The following is a 13,191-nucleotide window of genomic DNA, read 5'->3' on the forward strand; positions in this document are numbered from 1 at the left end:
GATACCTACCATTGCTAAACAATCTCCGTAACGAAGTAAAATGCCTAATCCATGTGTATATATGCCATCTCTTTTTTTAAGGAAATATGTTTTACAGCTGTCCCCAGATCCAATTTCTTCTCCTTGGCTGTGCTACATACAGAGGTTAGTAGTCAACAACCCCAATTCTAAAAATAAAATAAGTGGCTTTGAATATCTCAAATGTCAACCAGCTATATAAATTCAGTTGTGAAACCTGCTTCTCTAAAGCATCAATGTGACAGCATTTTGAAGCTACATAGAGGTTTTGTCAACATCAAGTTAAAATGCTAGTCTCTAGAATTTGGAATGAACATTATTCGGAAATGTGTTTTTTAGAACTTGTATCAGAGAACAATTGAAGCATGACGACTTGTTAGACTGACTTACAGGTTGGACCTTTCTGATGAGTGATTGCGTCGCATTTCGTCCATTAGCTTTTTACCTGGCAATTGATACCACACTTTATCAAAATTATGTGCAATGGAGCAACCCATCAAATATAACCTTTGAAAACAAGATCAACTGGAAAACCCGAAATGAATATTAAATATGGATACAAAGTTTAATGATTAAAGAAATTGGTACAAACGGAAATGATTTTGAATATATCAATAATTTGTTAGGAATTGAAAACAAAATCTAGAAAATTATTAAATAGTAGAAGCAATTCTCCTAACTGAAACAAAACCTGCACTGAAGAGAATATGCATTATGCTTGAATGTTACTGATATGAGAATCACATTTATCGAAATTGCAAATGTTAATTCTTAAACTTGCTAACTGTCGTGGGATTTTTAGGGTACCCACAGCCGGGTGGCGGAGCGCACCCGCCTATTCCCGGTGAGGGAGGACTCGGGGAAGTACTAGGCGGTTAGGCTAATCTAGCACGGAGGCAAGCACACATGAACTCACGATCTACAGTGGTTCGGGCCGCCGGAGCGTAATACCCTACATCCACTGGGAGAAGTATTGTTCTTGGTTGTGTATGAACCTATCCTCTCCCGGGCCCTGGCCTTTTTCCAGCCTGAGCCTTCTTCTAGCGGGCGCCCCCTTTTATAGATCAAGGGGTGCGGATACATTGGTTGTTGAGGCCCCGACAGGTGGGCCCAACGTGACTGTGTAGCATGCTGCACAGAGTACTTAAATGGCTACAGTAGTTGTGAATCTTTTCTCCGATATGCTTTCATGCCCTGCTGGCGCTCTGACTCAGGAAGGTCTTCTCTTGTCCCGTTAGCAAGGTGCCCGTTGGGGAAACGTAGCTTGCGGCGTGGCCTGCTGAGGCTATTATGTAGGCGTCATAATGGGTGAAGCCGAGCCGTCGTGTCCATCTGTCATGGCAGACTGACAGGCGCGGCGTGGGCGGCACCAGCGTCTCCACTACACGTCTTGGTAATACGCGATCAATAGTGTCCCCTGGTCAAAGACTCGCCTCGGCTTCTGCTATATTAATGCGGACGTCCACCTACCGCAATGAATGCAGTGGAAGGTGAACCTTTAGTATGGAGACCAAGTGGCCTTATATACGTGTCTGTGCTTTGCAGACACGTGGCAGCTCCGGACCTCCCCGGGGCGGCGTGTCAATTCCTTCCCTTAGTGAGGTGTCCGGTTACTATACAGGGGGTCCGGGACCCCATGGGGGGTCCGGGACTCCGCGGGGGTCCGGACCTCCACGGAAGGTCCCGGAGCTCCCGGCTGTTCGGGCTGAGCTCCTGCTTTTCCCGAAACACGTGGTGCTCCCAGACCCTTCCCAGCCGGGGGACGGGTCCGGGACCGTTGTTGGGTGAACAGGGCTCCGGACCGCAGGGATCCGGCTGTTTGGACGTAGTCAAGGATAACCACAAGGCTCTTGCCTAGACACAGCAAGAGGGGGTACCCCAGTCCTGGGGTACCGACACTAACGATACACAAACCGCACATATAACAATGGTTAGGTACGTAGTTGATTTCTGAACCAAATTGCCATAAGAAGGGATCTCACATGGTTCATTTTACCACGAGGCTCATGTACTGCTCATAGCTGCAGGACAAATAAAGCTTCCTCTCTTTCTAGCAAAATAAGCAGAGTGCTGGGAGCATGCAGATGCAGGGCTACCAGTAGATAATTCTTCCTATACAATGGGCAGTATTTAAGAGTAGAATTAGAAAAAAAAGGAAAATACATAAAAGGGTTTAAACAATCTTGTCAAAACTGAATGTAGTCCTGGTTGCCTAATTTGTTACTTTCCATGTTTCGGCTTTGTCAATCCTCTTAGAATAACGACACTGAATGGAAAAAGTAAAATAATCTGCATTGGGCAAAGAGGATGACCTCTGCATACCAATGGAAAATATAATTAGACGTATTTATCTATATCAGCATAAAAAAATGCTTACCTACAATCAGAAGACAGTTCTAAGATAAAGGGTATTGTAGAAAAGCTGTAGTCTAGTAGTGTTGGTTGGAATAACGTAAAGCTTATTCGAAAATGAACTCGATACCAATTATCCAAAAAGTGGTTCAGTTGTCAAGCTCATTATTATCAATTTACAATTTGAGAAGTTCAAAAATAAATAAAAACTAATGTCCTGAGCCCCGGAATAGAAAAACTACAAAGTTTGAGCATCTATGGTCCTGTTTTGTGATTAATATTATTTTGGAAAATATACCCTGTGGCATATATCAAGCGTAAACTACCTGAAACATAAGAACAAACAACGTAAGATATCAAGCAAGCCAATTCTCAAGATAGTTTACCATAACTGACAATCAAGCTCTTGCTAAGCTACTGGTCATCAGCATATATACCTACTTAGCCTTCGCAACAGCCATATCAGAAATATCCAAGCCACCAGAGCCACCACATCGTATCCCTGTTATACAGAATGACCTCAATGTGGGAAAACAAATTTGATGATAAGGTGTTACTGCAAAAACTTAAGTTTCAATTTGTAAAATAGTTATTGCAATGGCCAGCAAAATGGGTTCCTGCTTATAGTATTAGCCGTATACATTTCTAAACCCTCCAAGGCACCACGATTTGATCTCAATGCAGCATTGATCCCGCAGTGCTCCAATTTTGAGAATAATACGGTTTATCCAATGCAGCATCACATTTCATATGTAATAATAGACAAACAATTGTAGCAGGGCGTACCTGGACGGGCGGATGACGAATTGCTCGATCATGGCGCCTTCTAGACCGCGTGCAGGGCTCCTACGCTATGCAGTGGCCCTGCTGCAAGGCAAACACTTTCATTGAAGCTTATCTTTGTAAGAAAAAGTATTATGAAGATACAATGTTTTTAGTTCCCAGTCATAATAACAAAGAGAATAATGAAAGAATCGGAAACCTGCAAAAGTTTCAAAAGCTCCTGTCAATGGTATTAGAGTACGATTTGCAGCTCCAAAGCAGAACCTGGAGGTGAAATAAACATATTTTCTAAATATTAATAGACAATATTTAAGCATATATAGGTGATCATTTACGCTTGGAAAGAAAAATGAATCAGACACATCGGGCTAAAAAATATCAGTGATCACAATGAAGAGGGCATATCTCCTCACATCTAGTTCAATTCTTATTTGCGTGCTTGCAGCTTGTAAAGTCATACCCCCTTTTCTTCAAAACACAGCCAATTCGCTGAAAACAACTAGCTTTCAGTGATAGAGGCAACCATTCTTAAATAAGACACAACTTGTTGGTATTTAATAGTTCTTAAGATTTCTATTCCAATAGAAACCAGCCACTTCTTTCTAAAATAAGTGAGCAAACAAATAAGTATCGTCGCAAAAATCCACCATGTTGTGATAATAGAGCCTAATTTAGTACTAATTAAATGGAATGGAAGCCGAATACGTTACTGTCAACTTCTCAAGAGGCCCAGACTACAAATAAAAAAAACACTAAACTCACCATTCCAGTAATGTTTAATTGAGTTGCTTGCTATCCTTATATATGGTAGCCGGAAAATTCCTTCTTGATGTTCTCCACTGCTTCGATGAATATCAATAGAACATAATTGTTCCCTTCACAAAGATATGTACATGAAAAACATAGAAAATTATCAGCATGACAAGCTCATTCGGTCTATTCCATCGTGGGCTGCTCTTCATAGAATCCATTGACATTCCTGGAATGCTAAATTAGTAGCTTTATAGGTGTACTAATAGAAACTAACACAAATAAGTTGATCAGGTTCGTGATATTTTTTTGTGCAATAACCAACCCAGATACACAAAAAAAAGGATATGATACTTATCCCACCAGAAAACTAATTTTAGTACATTACATGGTAAAATTGAATTTGATCAATTTATGTCAACACCAATCTGCTAAAGAAAACTCAGCATTTTTTATACCACTTGCATCTAGTAAAGATTTGTAAGAGCACATGTGTACGGTCCTATTCACTACAGCAAGGAAGAGACATACCTTTGTATATTTGTGCCTCTTTAGGGTCATTCCATCGAACAGCTTACCTGCACATGCCATTGTGAGCCCGCTTCTTCTGCTCCACCGATGGAAGACACCTCCAGAACCTGCTGCCCCAGCCCCCTGCTCGTATGGTGATGTCCTCATGCTCGCGCTCGTGGAGGCGACGGCCAGACGCCGCGTGTCGTCGATGAGGAGCACGGAGCTGCTGGCCCTCGTGGATCTCTACGCCCCCCCCTCCCGCAGCACGGAGGCCTGAAAAGGGTGACGTGGGTGGGGAGGCGAGGCTAGAGGTAGATGGAAGCGCCGTCGCATCGCTGCAATCCCTCTGTGGCTGCCCGCGACATAGCCTCCTCCTGACCTCCAGGTTCCAAGACTGCCGCCGCCGCCACCGAAGCGAAGAAAAGCTAAGCCCTAAGAGATCGACGCCATGGACGCCGAGCAGCGCCTGGCACTAATCGACCTGCGCGCGCCAATCCCAGGACGACCGGCGGACGACGTCCTCTTTCCTCGTAGCAGGCGCGCGATCACCACCTGTCACTTCTCGACCTGCGTGCCACCAATCCCAGGAGGCTAGGAGGACGTGTGGACGACGTCATCCCCCCTTAGCAGGCGCGCGATCACCCCGTGTCGGAGTTGGAATTGTCCCCCGCGCCCGCGCCGCTGCAATCACGGAAGGCCATGGGCGTGGGCGGGTATGGGTACGCGCTCGGTGCAAAAAAAGGGCGGTTGTCGGTACCCTGCAACTGGAGTACCCACTCCTACTGTGCCAAGACTCGCGTAGTTATCCGTAACTACGCCCTAAGGAGCTGAGCAGCCGGACCCCTGGGGTCCGACTCCATCTCACCGGACCAACGGTCCCGGACCCGCTTCCCGCTCGGGGACGGGTCCGGTGTCACCACGTGTCCTAGAGGTGGAAATGCTCAGCACCTGTGGCCGCGGACCCGAACCCCCGCAGGTGGGTCCCGGACCTCCACGAGCCATCCGGACTCCTGCAGATGGGTCCGAGACCTCCACGTGCCTATCCGGACTCCCGTGAGCTCTCGGCTCAGCTAGCTGCTCGGGAGGGGTCCGGAGCCGCCACGTGTCACGCAGACGCGGGCGCGGGCGCAAGCCTTCCGCTGGAAGCTCCCTCACCCACCCGCATTAAGTGCGAGTGGTCGAAGCAGGCTCTGCTGCCTCTAGGCACGGGGCAGCTTTTGTCAGTCCACACTGTGGATCGCCAGTTACCGAGGCGGCTCGTCAGTTACCAAGACAAGCATTAAAGACTCAGCGCCGTGCGCATGGGCGACGAGTCATGATGACCAGCTACTAACTGGAGCAACAGTGCACGCTGCTACAGTGGACTGAGTCAGTAGTTCGGCGCTTCATCATGACCTCGACGTGCGGCTGCAGAGGCTAGACTCTACTCTGACAGGACAACTCAAGACCATCCCTGGTCAGAAGCTACGCACAGAAGCCAACGACAAGATCCCCGGATCTGAGGCATTGAAGGCCAAAATGTAGTTTATAATACATCGCCGGGTCCACATGTCGGGGCCCCGCTCAGTGTACGTGCTCCCCTTGGACATATAAAAGGGAGGGCACGCCCTCCTTCTAGTGGAGAGATCTCAGACAGACTCTAAGCTCTCCGGACACACAAGCTCTCGCGAACTCTCTCACTCTCGTGGGAGGGCAATACAACACACAGTGGACGTAGGGTATTACGCTCCGGCGGCCCGAACCACTCTAAATCTTGCTGTGTTCATCGTGTTCTTGAGTGAGATCTAACTGGGACTAGCTAACCCCCGAGTACACACCCTCTGGGCTAGGGCGGGTGCCTTCCGCCACCCGGCTGTGGTTTGCAGCACCACGACATTTGGCACGCCAGGTAGGGGCGTAGCTGGCTTCGGTTCATCTCTTGCCCATCTCCATGGCTCAGGTGGTTGAGCACTCCCACCACGATGACGACGTGGAGATGACGGAGGGTGTGGCGTCATCCGCACCACACGCCTCTCGCCTTCCTGCGCCAGGGGCACCCGTGCCCGTGGAGCAGCCACCGTCGGCGGCGGCGCGCGCTGCTCGCCGGCAAGAGTCAGGGCGCCCATCAAGGGCCCCCTCACAAGCTGCGAGCGGCGAAGAGACAAATTCTAGCTCGCAGCATACCTCACTCATGTGAGGAAGCCCGCTCCGGCGGAAAGCCGACTCCGGTCGCACCAAGCCCGCTCCGGCGGAAAGCCGACTCCGGTCGCACCCCCGACTCTACATCTCTGTAAGTCCTACCCTTAGAGGCCCAGCAGGGAATAAAACATTTTCCTTTGTAACTAGGTAGTACTTCCGTGTGCTCCAGTCCGGTGAGCCTCCCCCATGGAGGGGTCCGGACCTCTGCGAACCAGGTCCAGGGAAGCGTATTCACCCTCCGGGGAGGTCCGGAGCTGTGTAGCCGCTTAGCCTGGTTCTGTACCCTAAGCCTGCATGCTCTACCTCCCTAGGGCGGGTACCGTAGTACCTAAGACTGGGGGCCCGGAGGTCCGGACAGCTCCGGCCTCATAAACCCATGTTCTGGCTTACATCGCACATCTCATGTACATCTAGTTATAAAGGAAAAGTTTATTCTCAGTTCGCCTCTAAGGATGTTACATTCCAATTTCAATCTACGCTTTCTGTTTGCGCTAACCCCCACGTGGCTTCTTGCTCTTGTGCGGTGATTGTGGTCCGAATTGAGTTGGCTAGTTAGTGACTTAGCTCGAGACCCCTCATGGAAGAGAGGGGTTCGGACCCCTGGGAACCTGCAGGTTCAGGAAAGCGCACTCATTCTCCGGGGAGGTCCGGAGCCGTGTAGCCGCTTAGCCTGGTTCCGTACCCTAAGTCTGCACGCATCACCTCCTGAGAATGAGTGCCGTAGTACCTAGGACTGGGAACCTGGAGGTCCGGACTTTCTCTTAACCTAAAGGCCAGCCCCTTGAGCTCCGTTCACTGAACCTAGCTGTCTATCTCAAAGGATTACAGCCAACAGGATTTGGGACCCGTGGGCACGCTACTAAGCATCTACCTTGAGTCATGTGCAGGTCCAAACGTGATGATGCAACAGGTGACCCAAAGGATGGACGACGCAGGACAAGACCCTTGCGGCGCGCACCGCTGGGCGCCAGAAGCAGCCAAGTTGCTCACAGTAGTGGCCCCACCTGCGGGTTCGTTGCCTTCCCTGAGGCGGGCCCGGGGGCCTCTGTCGGTACCCTGCAACTGGGGTACCCACTCCTACTGTGCCAAGACTCGCGTAGTTATCCGTAACTACGCCCTAAGGAGCTGAGTAGCCGGACCCCTGGGGTCCGACTCCATCTCACCGGACCAACGGTCCCGGACCCGCTTCCCGCTCGGGGACGGGTCCGGTGTCACCACGTGTCCTAGAGGTGGAAATGCTCAGCACCTGTGGCCGCGGACCCGGACCCCCGCAGGTGGGTCCAGGACCTCCACGAGCCATCCGGACTCCTGCAGATGGGTCCGAGACCTCCACGTGCCTATCCGGACTCCCGTGAGCTCTCGGCTCAGCTAGCTGCTCGGGAGGGGTCCGGAGCCGCCACGTGTCACGCAGACGCGGGCGCGGGCGCAAGCCTTCCGCTGGAAGCTCCCTCACCCACCCGCATTAAGTGCGAGTGGTCGAGGCAGGCTCTGCTGCCTCTAGGCACGGGACAGCTTTTGTCAGTCCACACTGTGGATCGCCAGTTACCGAGGCGGCTCGTCAGTTACCAAGACAAGCATTAAAGACTCAGCGCCGTGCGCATGGGCGACGAGTCATGATGACCAGCTACTGACTGGAGCAACAGTGCACGCTGCTACAGTGGACTGAGTCAGTAGTTCGGCGCTTCATCATGACCTCGACGCGCGGCTGCAGAGGCTAGACTCTATTCTGACAGGACAACTCAAGACCATCCCTGGTCAGAAGCTACGCACAGAAGCCGACGACAAGATCCCCGGATCTGAGGCATTGAAGGCCAAAATGTAGTTTATAATACATCGCCGGGTCCACATGTCGGGGCCCCGCTCAGTGTACGTGCTCCCCTTGGACATATAAAAGGGAGAGCACGCCCTCCTTCTAGTGGAGAGATCTCAGACAGACTCTAAGCTCTCCGGACACACAAGCTCTCGCGAACTCTCTCACTCTCGTGGGAGGGCAATACAACACACAGTGGACGTAGGGTATTACGCTCCGGCGGCCCGAACCACTCTAAATCTTGCTGTGTTCATCGTGTTCTTGAGTGAGATCGAACTAAGACTAGCTAACCCCCGAGTACATACCCTCTGGGCTTGGGCGGGTGCCTTCCGCCACCCGGCTGTGGTTTGCAGTACCACGACAGCGGTGAAGGCAGAAACGTCGCGGAATCGCTGTTTTTGCCGCTAGATGGTTTTGTCGATCCTGGTTCAACCAAAAAAATTTCTGATTTGTGGGCCCTCTGTGAGAGGGTGGGGGTAACTTTTTTGGTGGGAGGCAAAAAAAAATTCTGATTTGTGGGCCCTCCGTGAGAGGGTGGGGTAACTTTTTTGGTGGAAGGCATTTTCAATTTCTTTGGATCCTTATAGTATAGATTTGCTCTAGTTTTATGGATCGCGAATCGTGCGTTTTTAATTACTTGTTAATAATAGATAATAATAGAATGGTAAAGCCCTACAGTTGCACGACAATAAAGCGCTACAGTTGCTAGAAACTTTTTGATGCTTTTAGGGGAGTGATGAAGATTCATGTGAGGGAAAGTTGGCCTTCAATTCCAGAATTTGTTGGCTAGAGAACAGTTTTAGGATGCTTGTTAGCAGGAAGTTTCTTTTTACAAAATGAATTGACAGAAAATGTAATTGTTTTTAATAATAGAATGCGCTAGTATATCATGGTTGTCGGAAACTTCCGGACATTGTCTCATCTCTATATACTAGGAGAAGTCATTGCTTTATTACCCGCGAACATTAATTTGATGACCCATGTAGTGGCACCTTATTGAGCATCTCCAAGAGACTCTTTATATCTTCTCTAATTTATAGGAATAGAGATTTTGATGAAAAATTAGCCTCTAACAGGCTCTTCAAATGAATATCCAAAGATAGATATCCTCTATTCCGGATTTTATTTTAGCCAAAGATGGAGAGTAAGGATGACTCTCTAGACTACAAATAAGACATAGAAGAGCTGTTAGAAAAGACAAAGATATGAAAAACGATTTTCACTCAAATGACTCTCCAAATGATAATTTAGAGAGTAGATTTTGGAAAAGCTCTTGGAGACGCTCGGCAAGACGCAAGGTTACCTCTATTGCATATAGGGACTGAGCTTCTTGAGACTAATGGCGGCCATGACTTCTCCTAGGTTTGAAAATGTTTCTTCATTAAACACTTTATTTTCACCATCTAAATACTAGCAAAAAAATCAAATCTACTGCTGTAACCTCTCGCCTCCCCCCCCCCCCCCCTCTCCAATTTTTGTTCAAGGTGCACCATTGGGCATGCCCACATACATTCTTATTATTCTCTTCCTTTGAATCATGCTTCGGCACCGTTATCTCTTTTCTATAACACAAAAACACAACGATGAATTAGATAAAAGTTTATTATTTGGTTATAGTCATAGAGCCCCGTGTTAGGAGCCTTGTTCATTCGTTCAAAAGGGTTCCAAGTGAAACCAATCACTCAAAAAGAGCCGCTGGGAACTTTCCCATTCGCCCATATATATGTTTTGCAAGCTCTACCCTTTCCGATCGAATATGAACAGTAGTTGAGTACAGTGGCTTTATTTTTCCTAAAAGCAAATGCACTACTCGAAAAAAAATCACGACGCAATATTCGCCAATTCGTTAATGCTAGCATATTAGTTTCCTTTTTTTCCCCCTCGGTCTCTCCCTCCGAATCAAAGTTCGGCGAGCAACGGTGCATCTCTTCGTCTAGCTATGCCAACACTCCATTTCGCACTCACGTTTCCGAGCAAGCAAAAGCCGGTGCCGTTGTTTCGAGAGCCCGGCCCCTTTCACGCGATTACTCCGCCTCTCAACGGCGAGCTACGCTACGAGATGCCTTAACCAGCCTGCCAGCCGTATCCCAGGCGGTGCTCACGCGCTCCAGCTCCGTTCTTGCCGTGGCGCACGCGTCAGGTGCAAGCCGTGAGCGTGCTGCTAATCCGGCGGCCTCTTTCCCTTCTTCTTTTTGCTTCCCGCCCGTTCTTTTTTTCTGAAGCAATCGATCGAGAATTGCGCCACCGCCACCTCTACACAAATTTTTGGCAGGCAATAATAAGGTTGCTTTCCATTCCAGGGAGAAATAAAGAAATTAGGACAGGGCGGCGCGAGGGTGCAGCGCGGGCGAGGTGGCGACGCCGCGGCGCGCCGGCGTAACGTGGAGCGCGCGCGGTCGCGGAGCTGGCGAGCCCGGCGGGGCAGGTGTCGCGCCACGCGGGTTCCGGCTTGGTGCGTCTCGACGGACGTACGCCGCGGGAGGGGGAAGGGGCAGGTCGGCCAGCCGCCCAGAGGCAGGCCGGTGTGGCCGTTGATTTATCTCCTTCCTGCCATACACCTAGCTCGCGTGCCACTAGCGCGTAAAACAAATCGATCGGGGCTTCGCGTCGCGCCGCGCGAGTGCGTAAACAAATGGGGGCGTCGTGTCGCGCCGCGCCGCGCCGCGTGGCGCCGTACCGGGGACCTGGGGCACTTTGGGGGCGGCGCACGCGCGACCGCTGGAGGCGCGGCGTGGGGATCGCCTGGCGAAGCCGTGACTGTCTGACTGAACTCATGGGGTTCGCGTGGCCATGGGGGAGCCCGGCGCCTGAGAAGGAGAGGAAGCGCAAGCCTGGCGGCAAGTGGCAAGGGAAAACGGAAACGCGAGCGAGCGTTACGGTTTACATGCTTACAGCTCACGACAGACAGGAGCGAGATTGCAGTTACAGCTCACGGTTTGGGGAGGCTTTACGGAAGCAAAGCTCCGGACGAGAGCAACCAGCCAGGAAAAAAAAATCTTCCGACGAACACTACTCGCTTCGCCACCGGCCTGGTGACGCGCGCAGCATCCCCCCGCCGCAACGCATGATGCCCTGCAGGCTGCAGGTCAGGAGAACAGCGATGTCTCCCGCCCGTCCACGCAACGAGTCGGGCGCACGCCGAGCGTGTCGTCGACTCGCCGCGCATGCCCACGGGCTGAACAAGGCATCGCGGTTCGGGAAAGATACGCGGCGGAAGCGGCGGCGGGCACATCTCGCGGTCGAATCCGCCCGTCTCCGGCGCGGCCGATCGGATCCTCTCTCTCCGTGACGTGTTGGCGAGGACGGACAGGCCTCGCCAAACGGGAAAAAAGAGGGAGCTTCAACCTCCAAGCGCCCAACAGCTAAGCTAGTAGTAGCTGCTTGTGGCGGCAGCAGAAGGGAGACTGGCCGTGGCGGAGCAGCCGGAGCCACAGGGGTTGCCAGTTCAGAGCTGATCCGTGTGACGTGGGGCAGCTTCCTCGTATAAAAGGAAAGTTTGGGCGTTGGAGCCCGGCCTGTTCTGGGAAGCCCACATGGCCTATCGCGAAGATGCGGGGCTAGTGCAGTGGCGCAGAATTAGCAAGTGGAAGCCCACCTCTTGCGAGCCCGTACCGGAATCCTATCGTGCTGAACTGCTGATGCAATCGATATGAGAGCAAAGCAAAACCGAACCATGCTGTGATGACGGGTGATGAACAGGTTCCCTATTAGGAAATGGTGGTGCCATGCCATCTTGTTTATTCCGTACTACTCCGTAGCTCCCAGCCACAAAATACTCGAGGAAGATTGGAGGAAAGAGGCCCGTGTACAATAAGCTTCAGCTGCGAAGTGCTTGGTCTGATTCCATTAAAAAAAATGCCCGAGTAATTCAACAGTGAGTGGGTGCCTTTACTGAGCACCATGCTTCATGTGTATGGATATGAGCGCACCATTCGGGATTGGGATTGCTTGGATTATATTTGATCTACAAACCACTCCTTTTAAGACACGAACACAAGTTTTATGGAATTGTGCTGCGCGTAAGGTACGGCAATATGGCGTGGCAACAGAACCAACTGGTTATCATGTTTGCTTCTTTTAAGGACAAGATTCAAATCAATGCAACGGGTTAGCTTTTATCGTAGCCATATGTTGCCAACAATTTCTATTACCACATTGGAGTACCTCTGCAAGCATCCCTTTGGAAGGGTTGCGGTTGGAGCTGTCTTTGAAGCCTTGCCAAAGGGACTCTTAGCAGTTCATCCGGAATCGGTTTGTGGGTGTATGGAAGAGAGCGCAAAATGATGTGGTCGTGAATTAGTGCAATTATACCTAGTCGCATAGTAAATTATGTATGAACTGAGTATACGGAATTACTCTCTCTGGTCAAGTGAATCGACTAATGGACGCACTTCCTCCGTCCCATAAGAAGTGCAATCCTGAGTTTGAAAAGATTCCACAAAGAGCGCAATTCTAGAGATTGGATCTCAATTACCTGCCTAATTAAGTAGTCAAATTTGAATTGTATGTCAAAACTAACCATATGTGACAAACAAATAAGGGTACGTGAGTCTTTTCACGCTACCACTAACCTATGTGAAGAACTTAGAATTGCATTCTTCATTCATAGAACGGAGAGAGTAGTAAGCAGTACAAACGATTCGCATTGTGTTTCCATTTTTTTCCTGAGTACTCCTATAAGCAAAACACTTATTCCTGAAAAAAAATATGGGCCTGGTATCTAGACTAATCTGAGTGTTGGGCCCGTGCCGTCGTCGTCTGCAGCCAACTCGAACACCACATCCAAC

The sequence above is a fragment of the Panicum virgatum genome, chromosome 5K, assembly GCF_016808335.1.
Source record: "Panicum virgatum strain AP13 chromosome 5K, P.virgatum_v5, whole genome shotgun sequence".
NCBI classification, from domain to species: Eukaryota; Viridiplantae; Streptophyta; class Magnoliopsida; order Poales; family Poaceae; genus Panicum; species Panicum virgatum.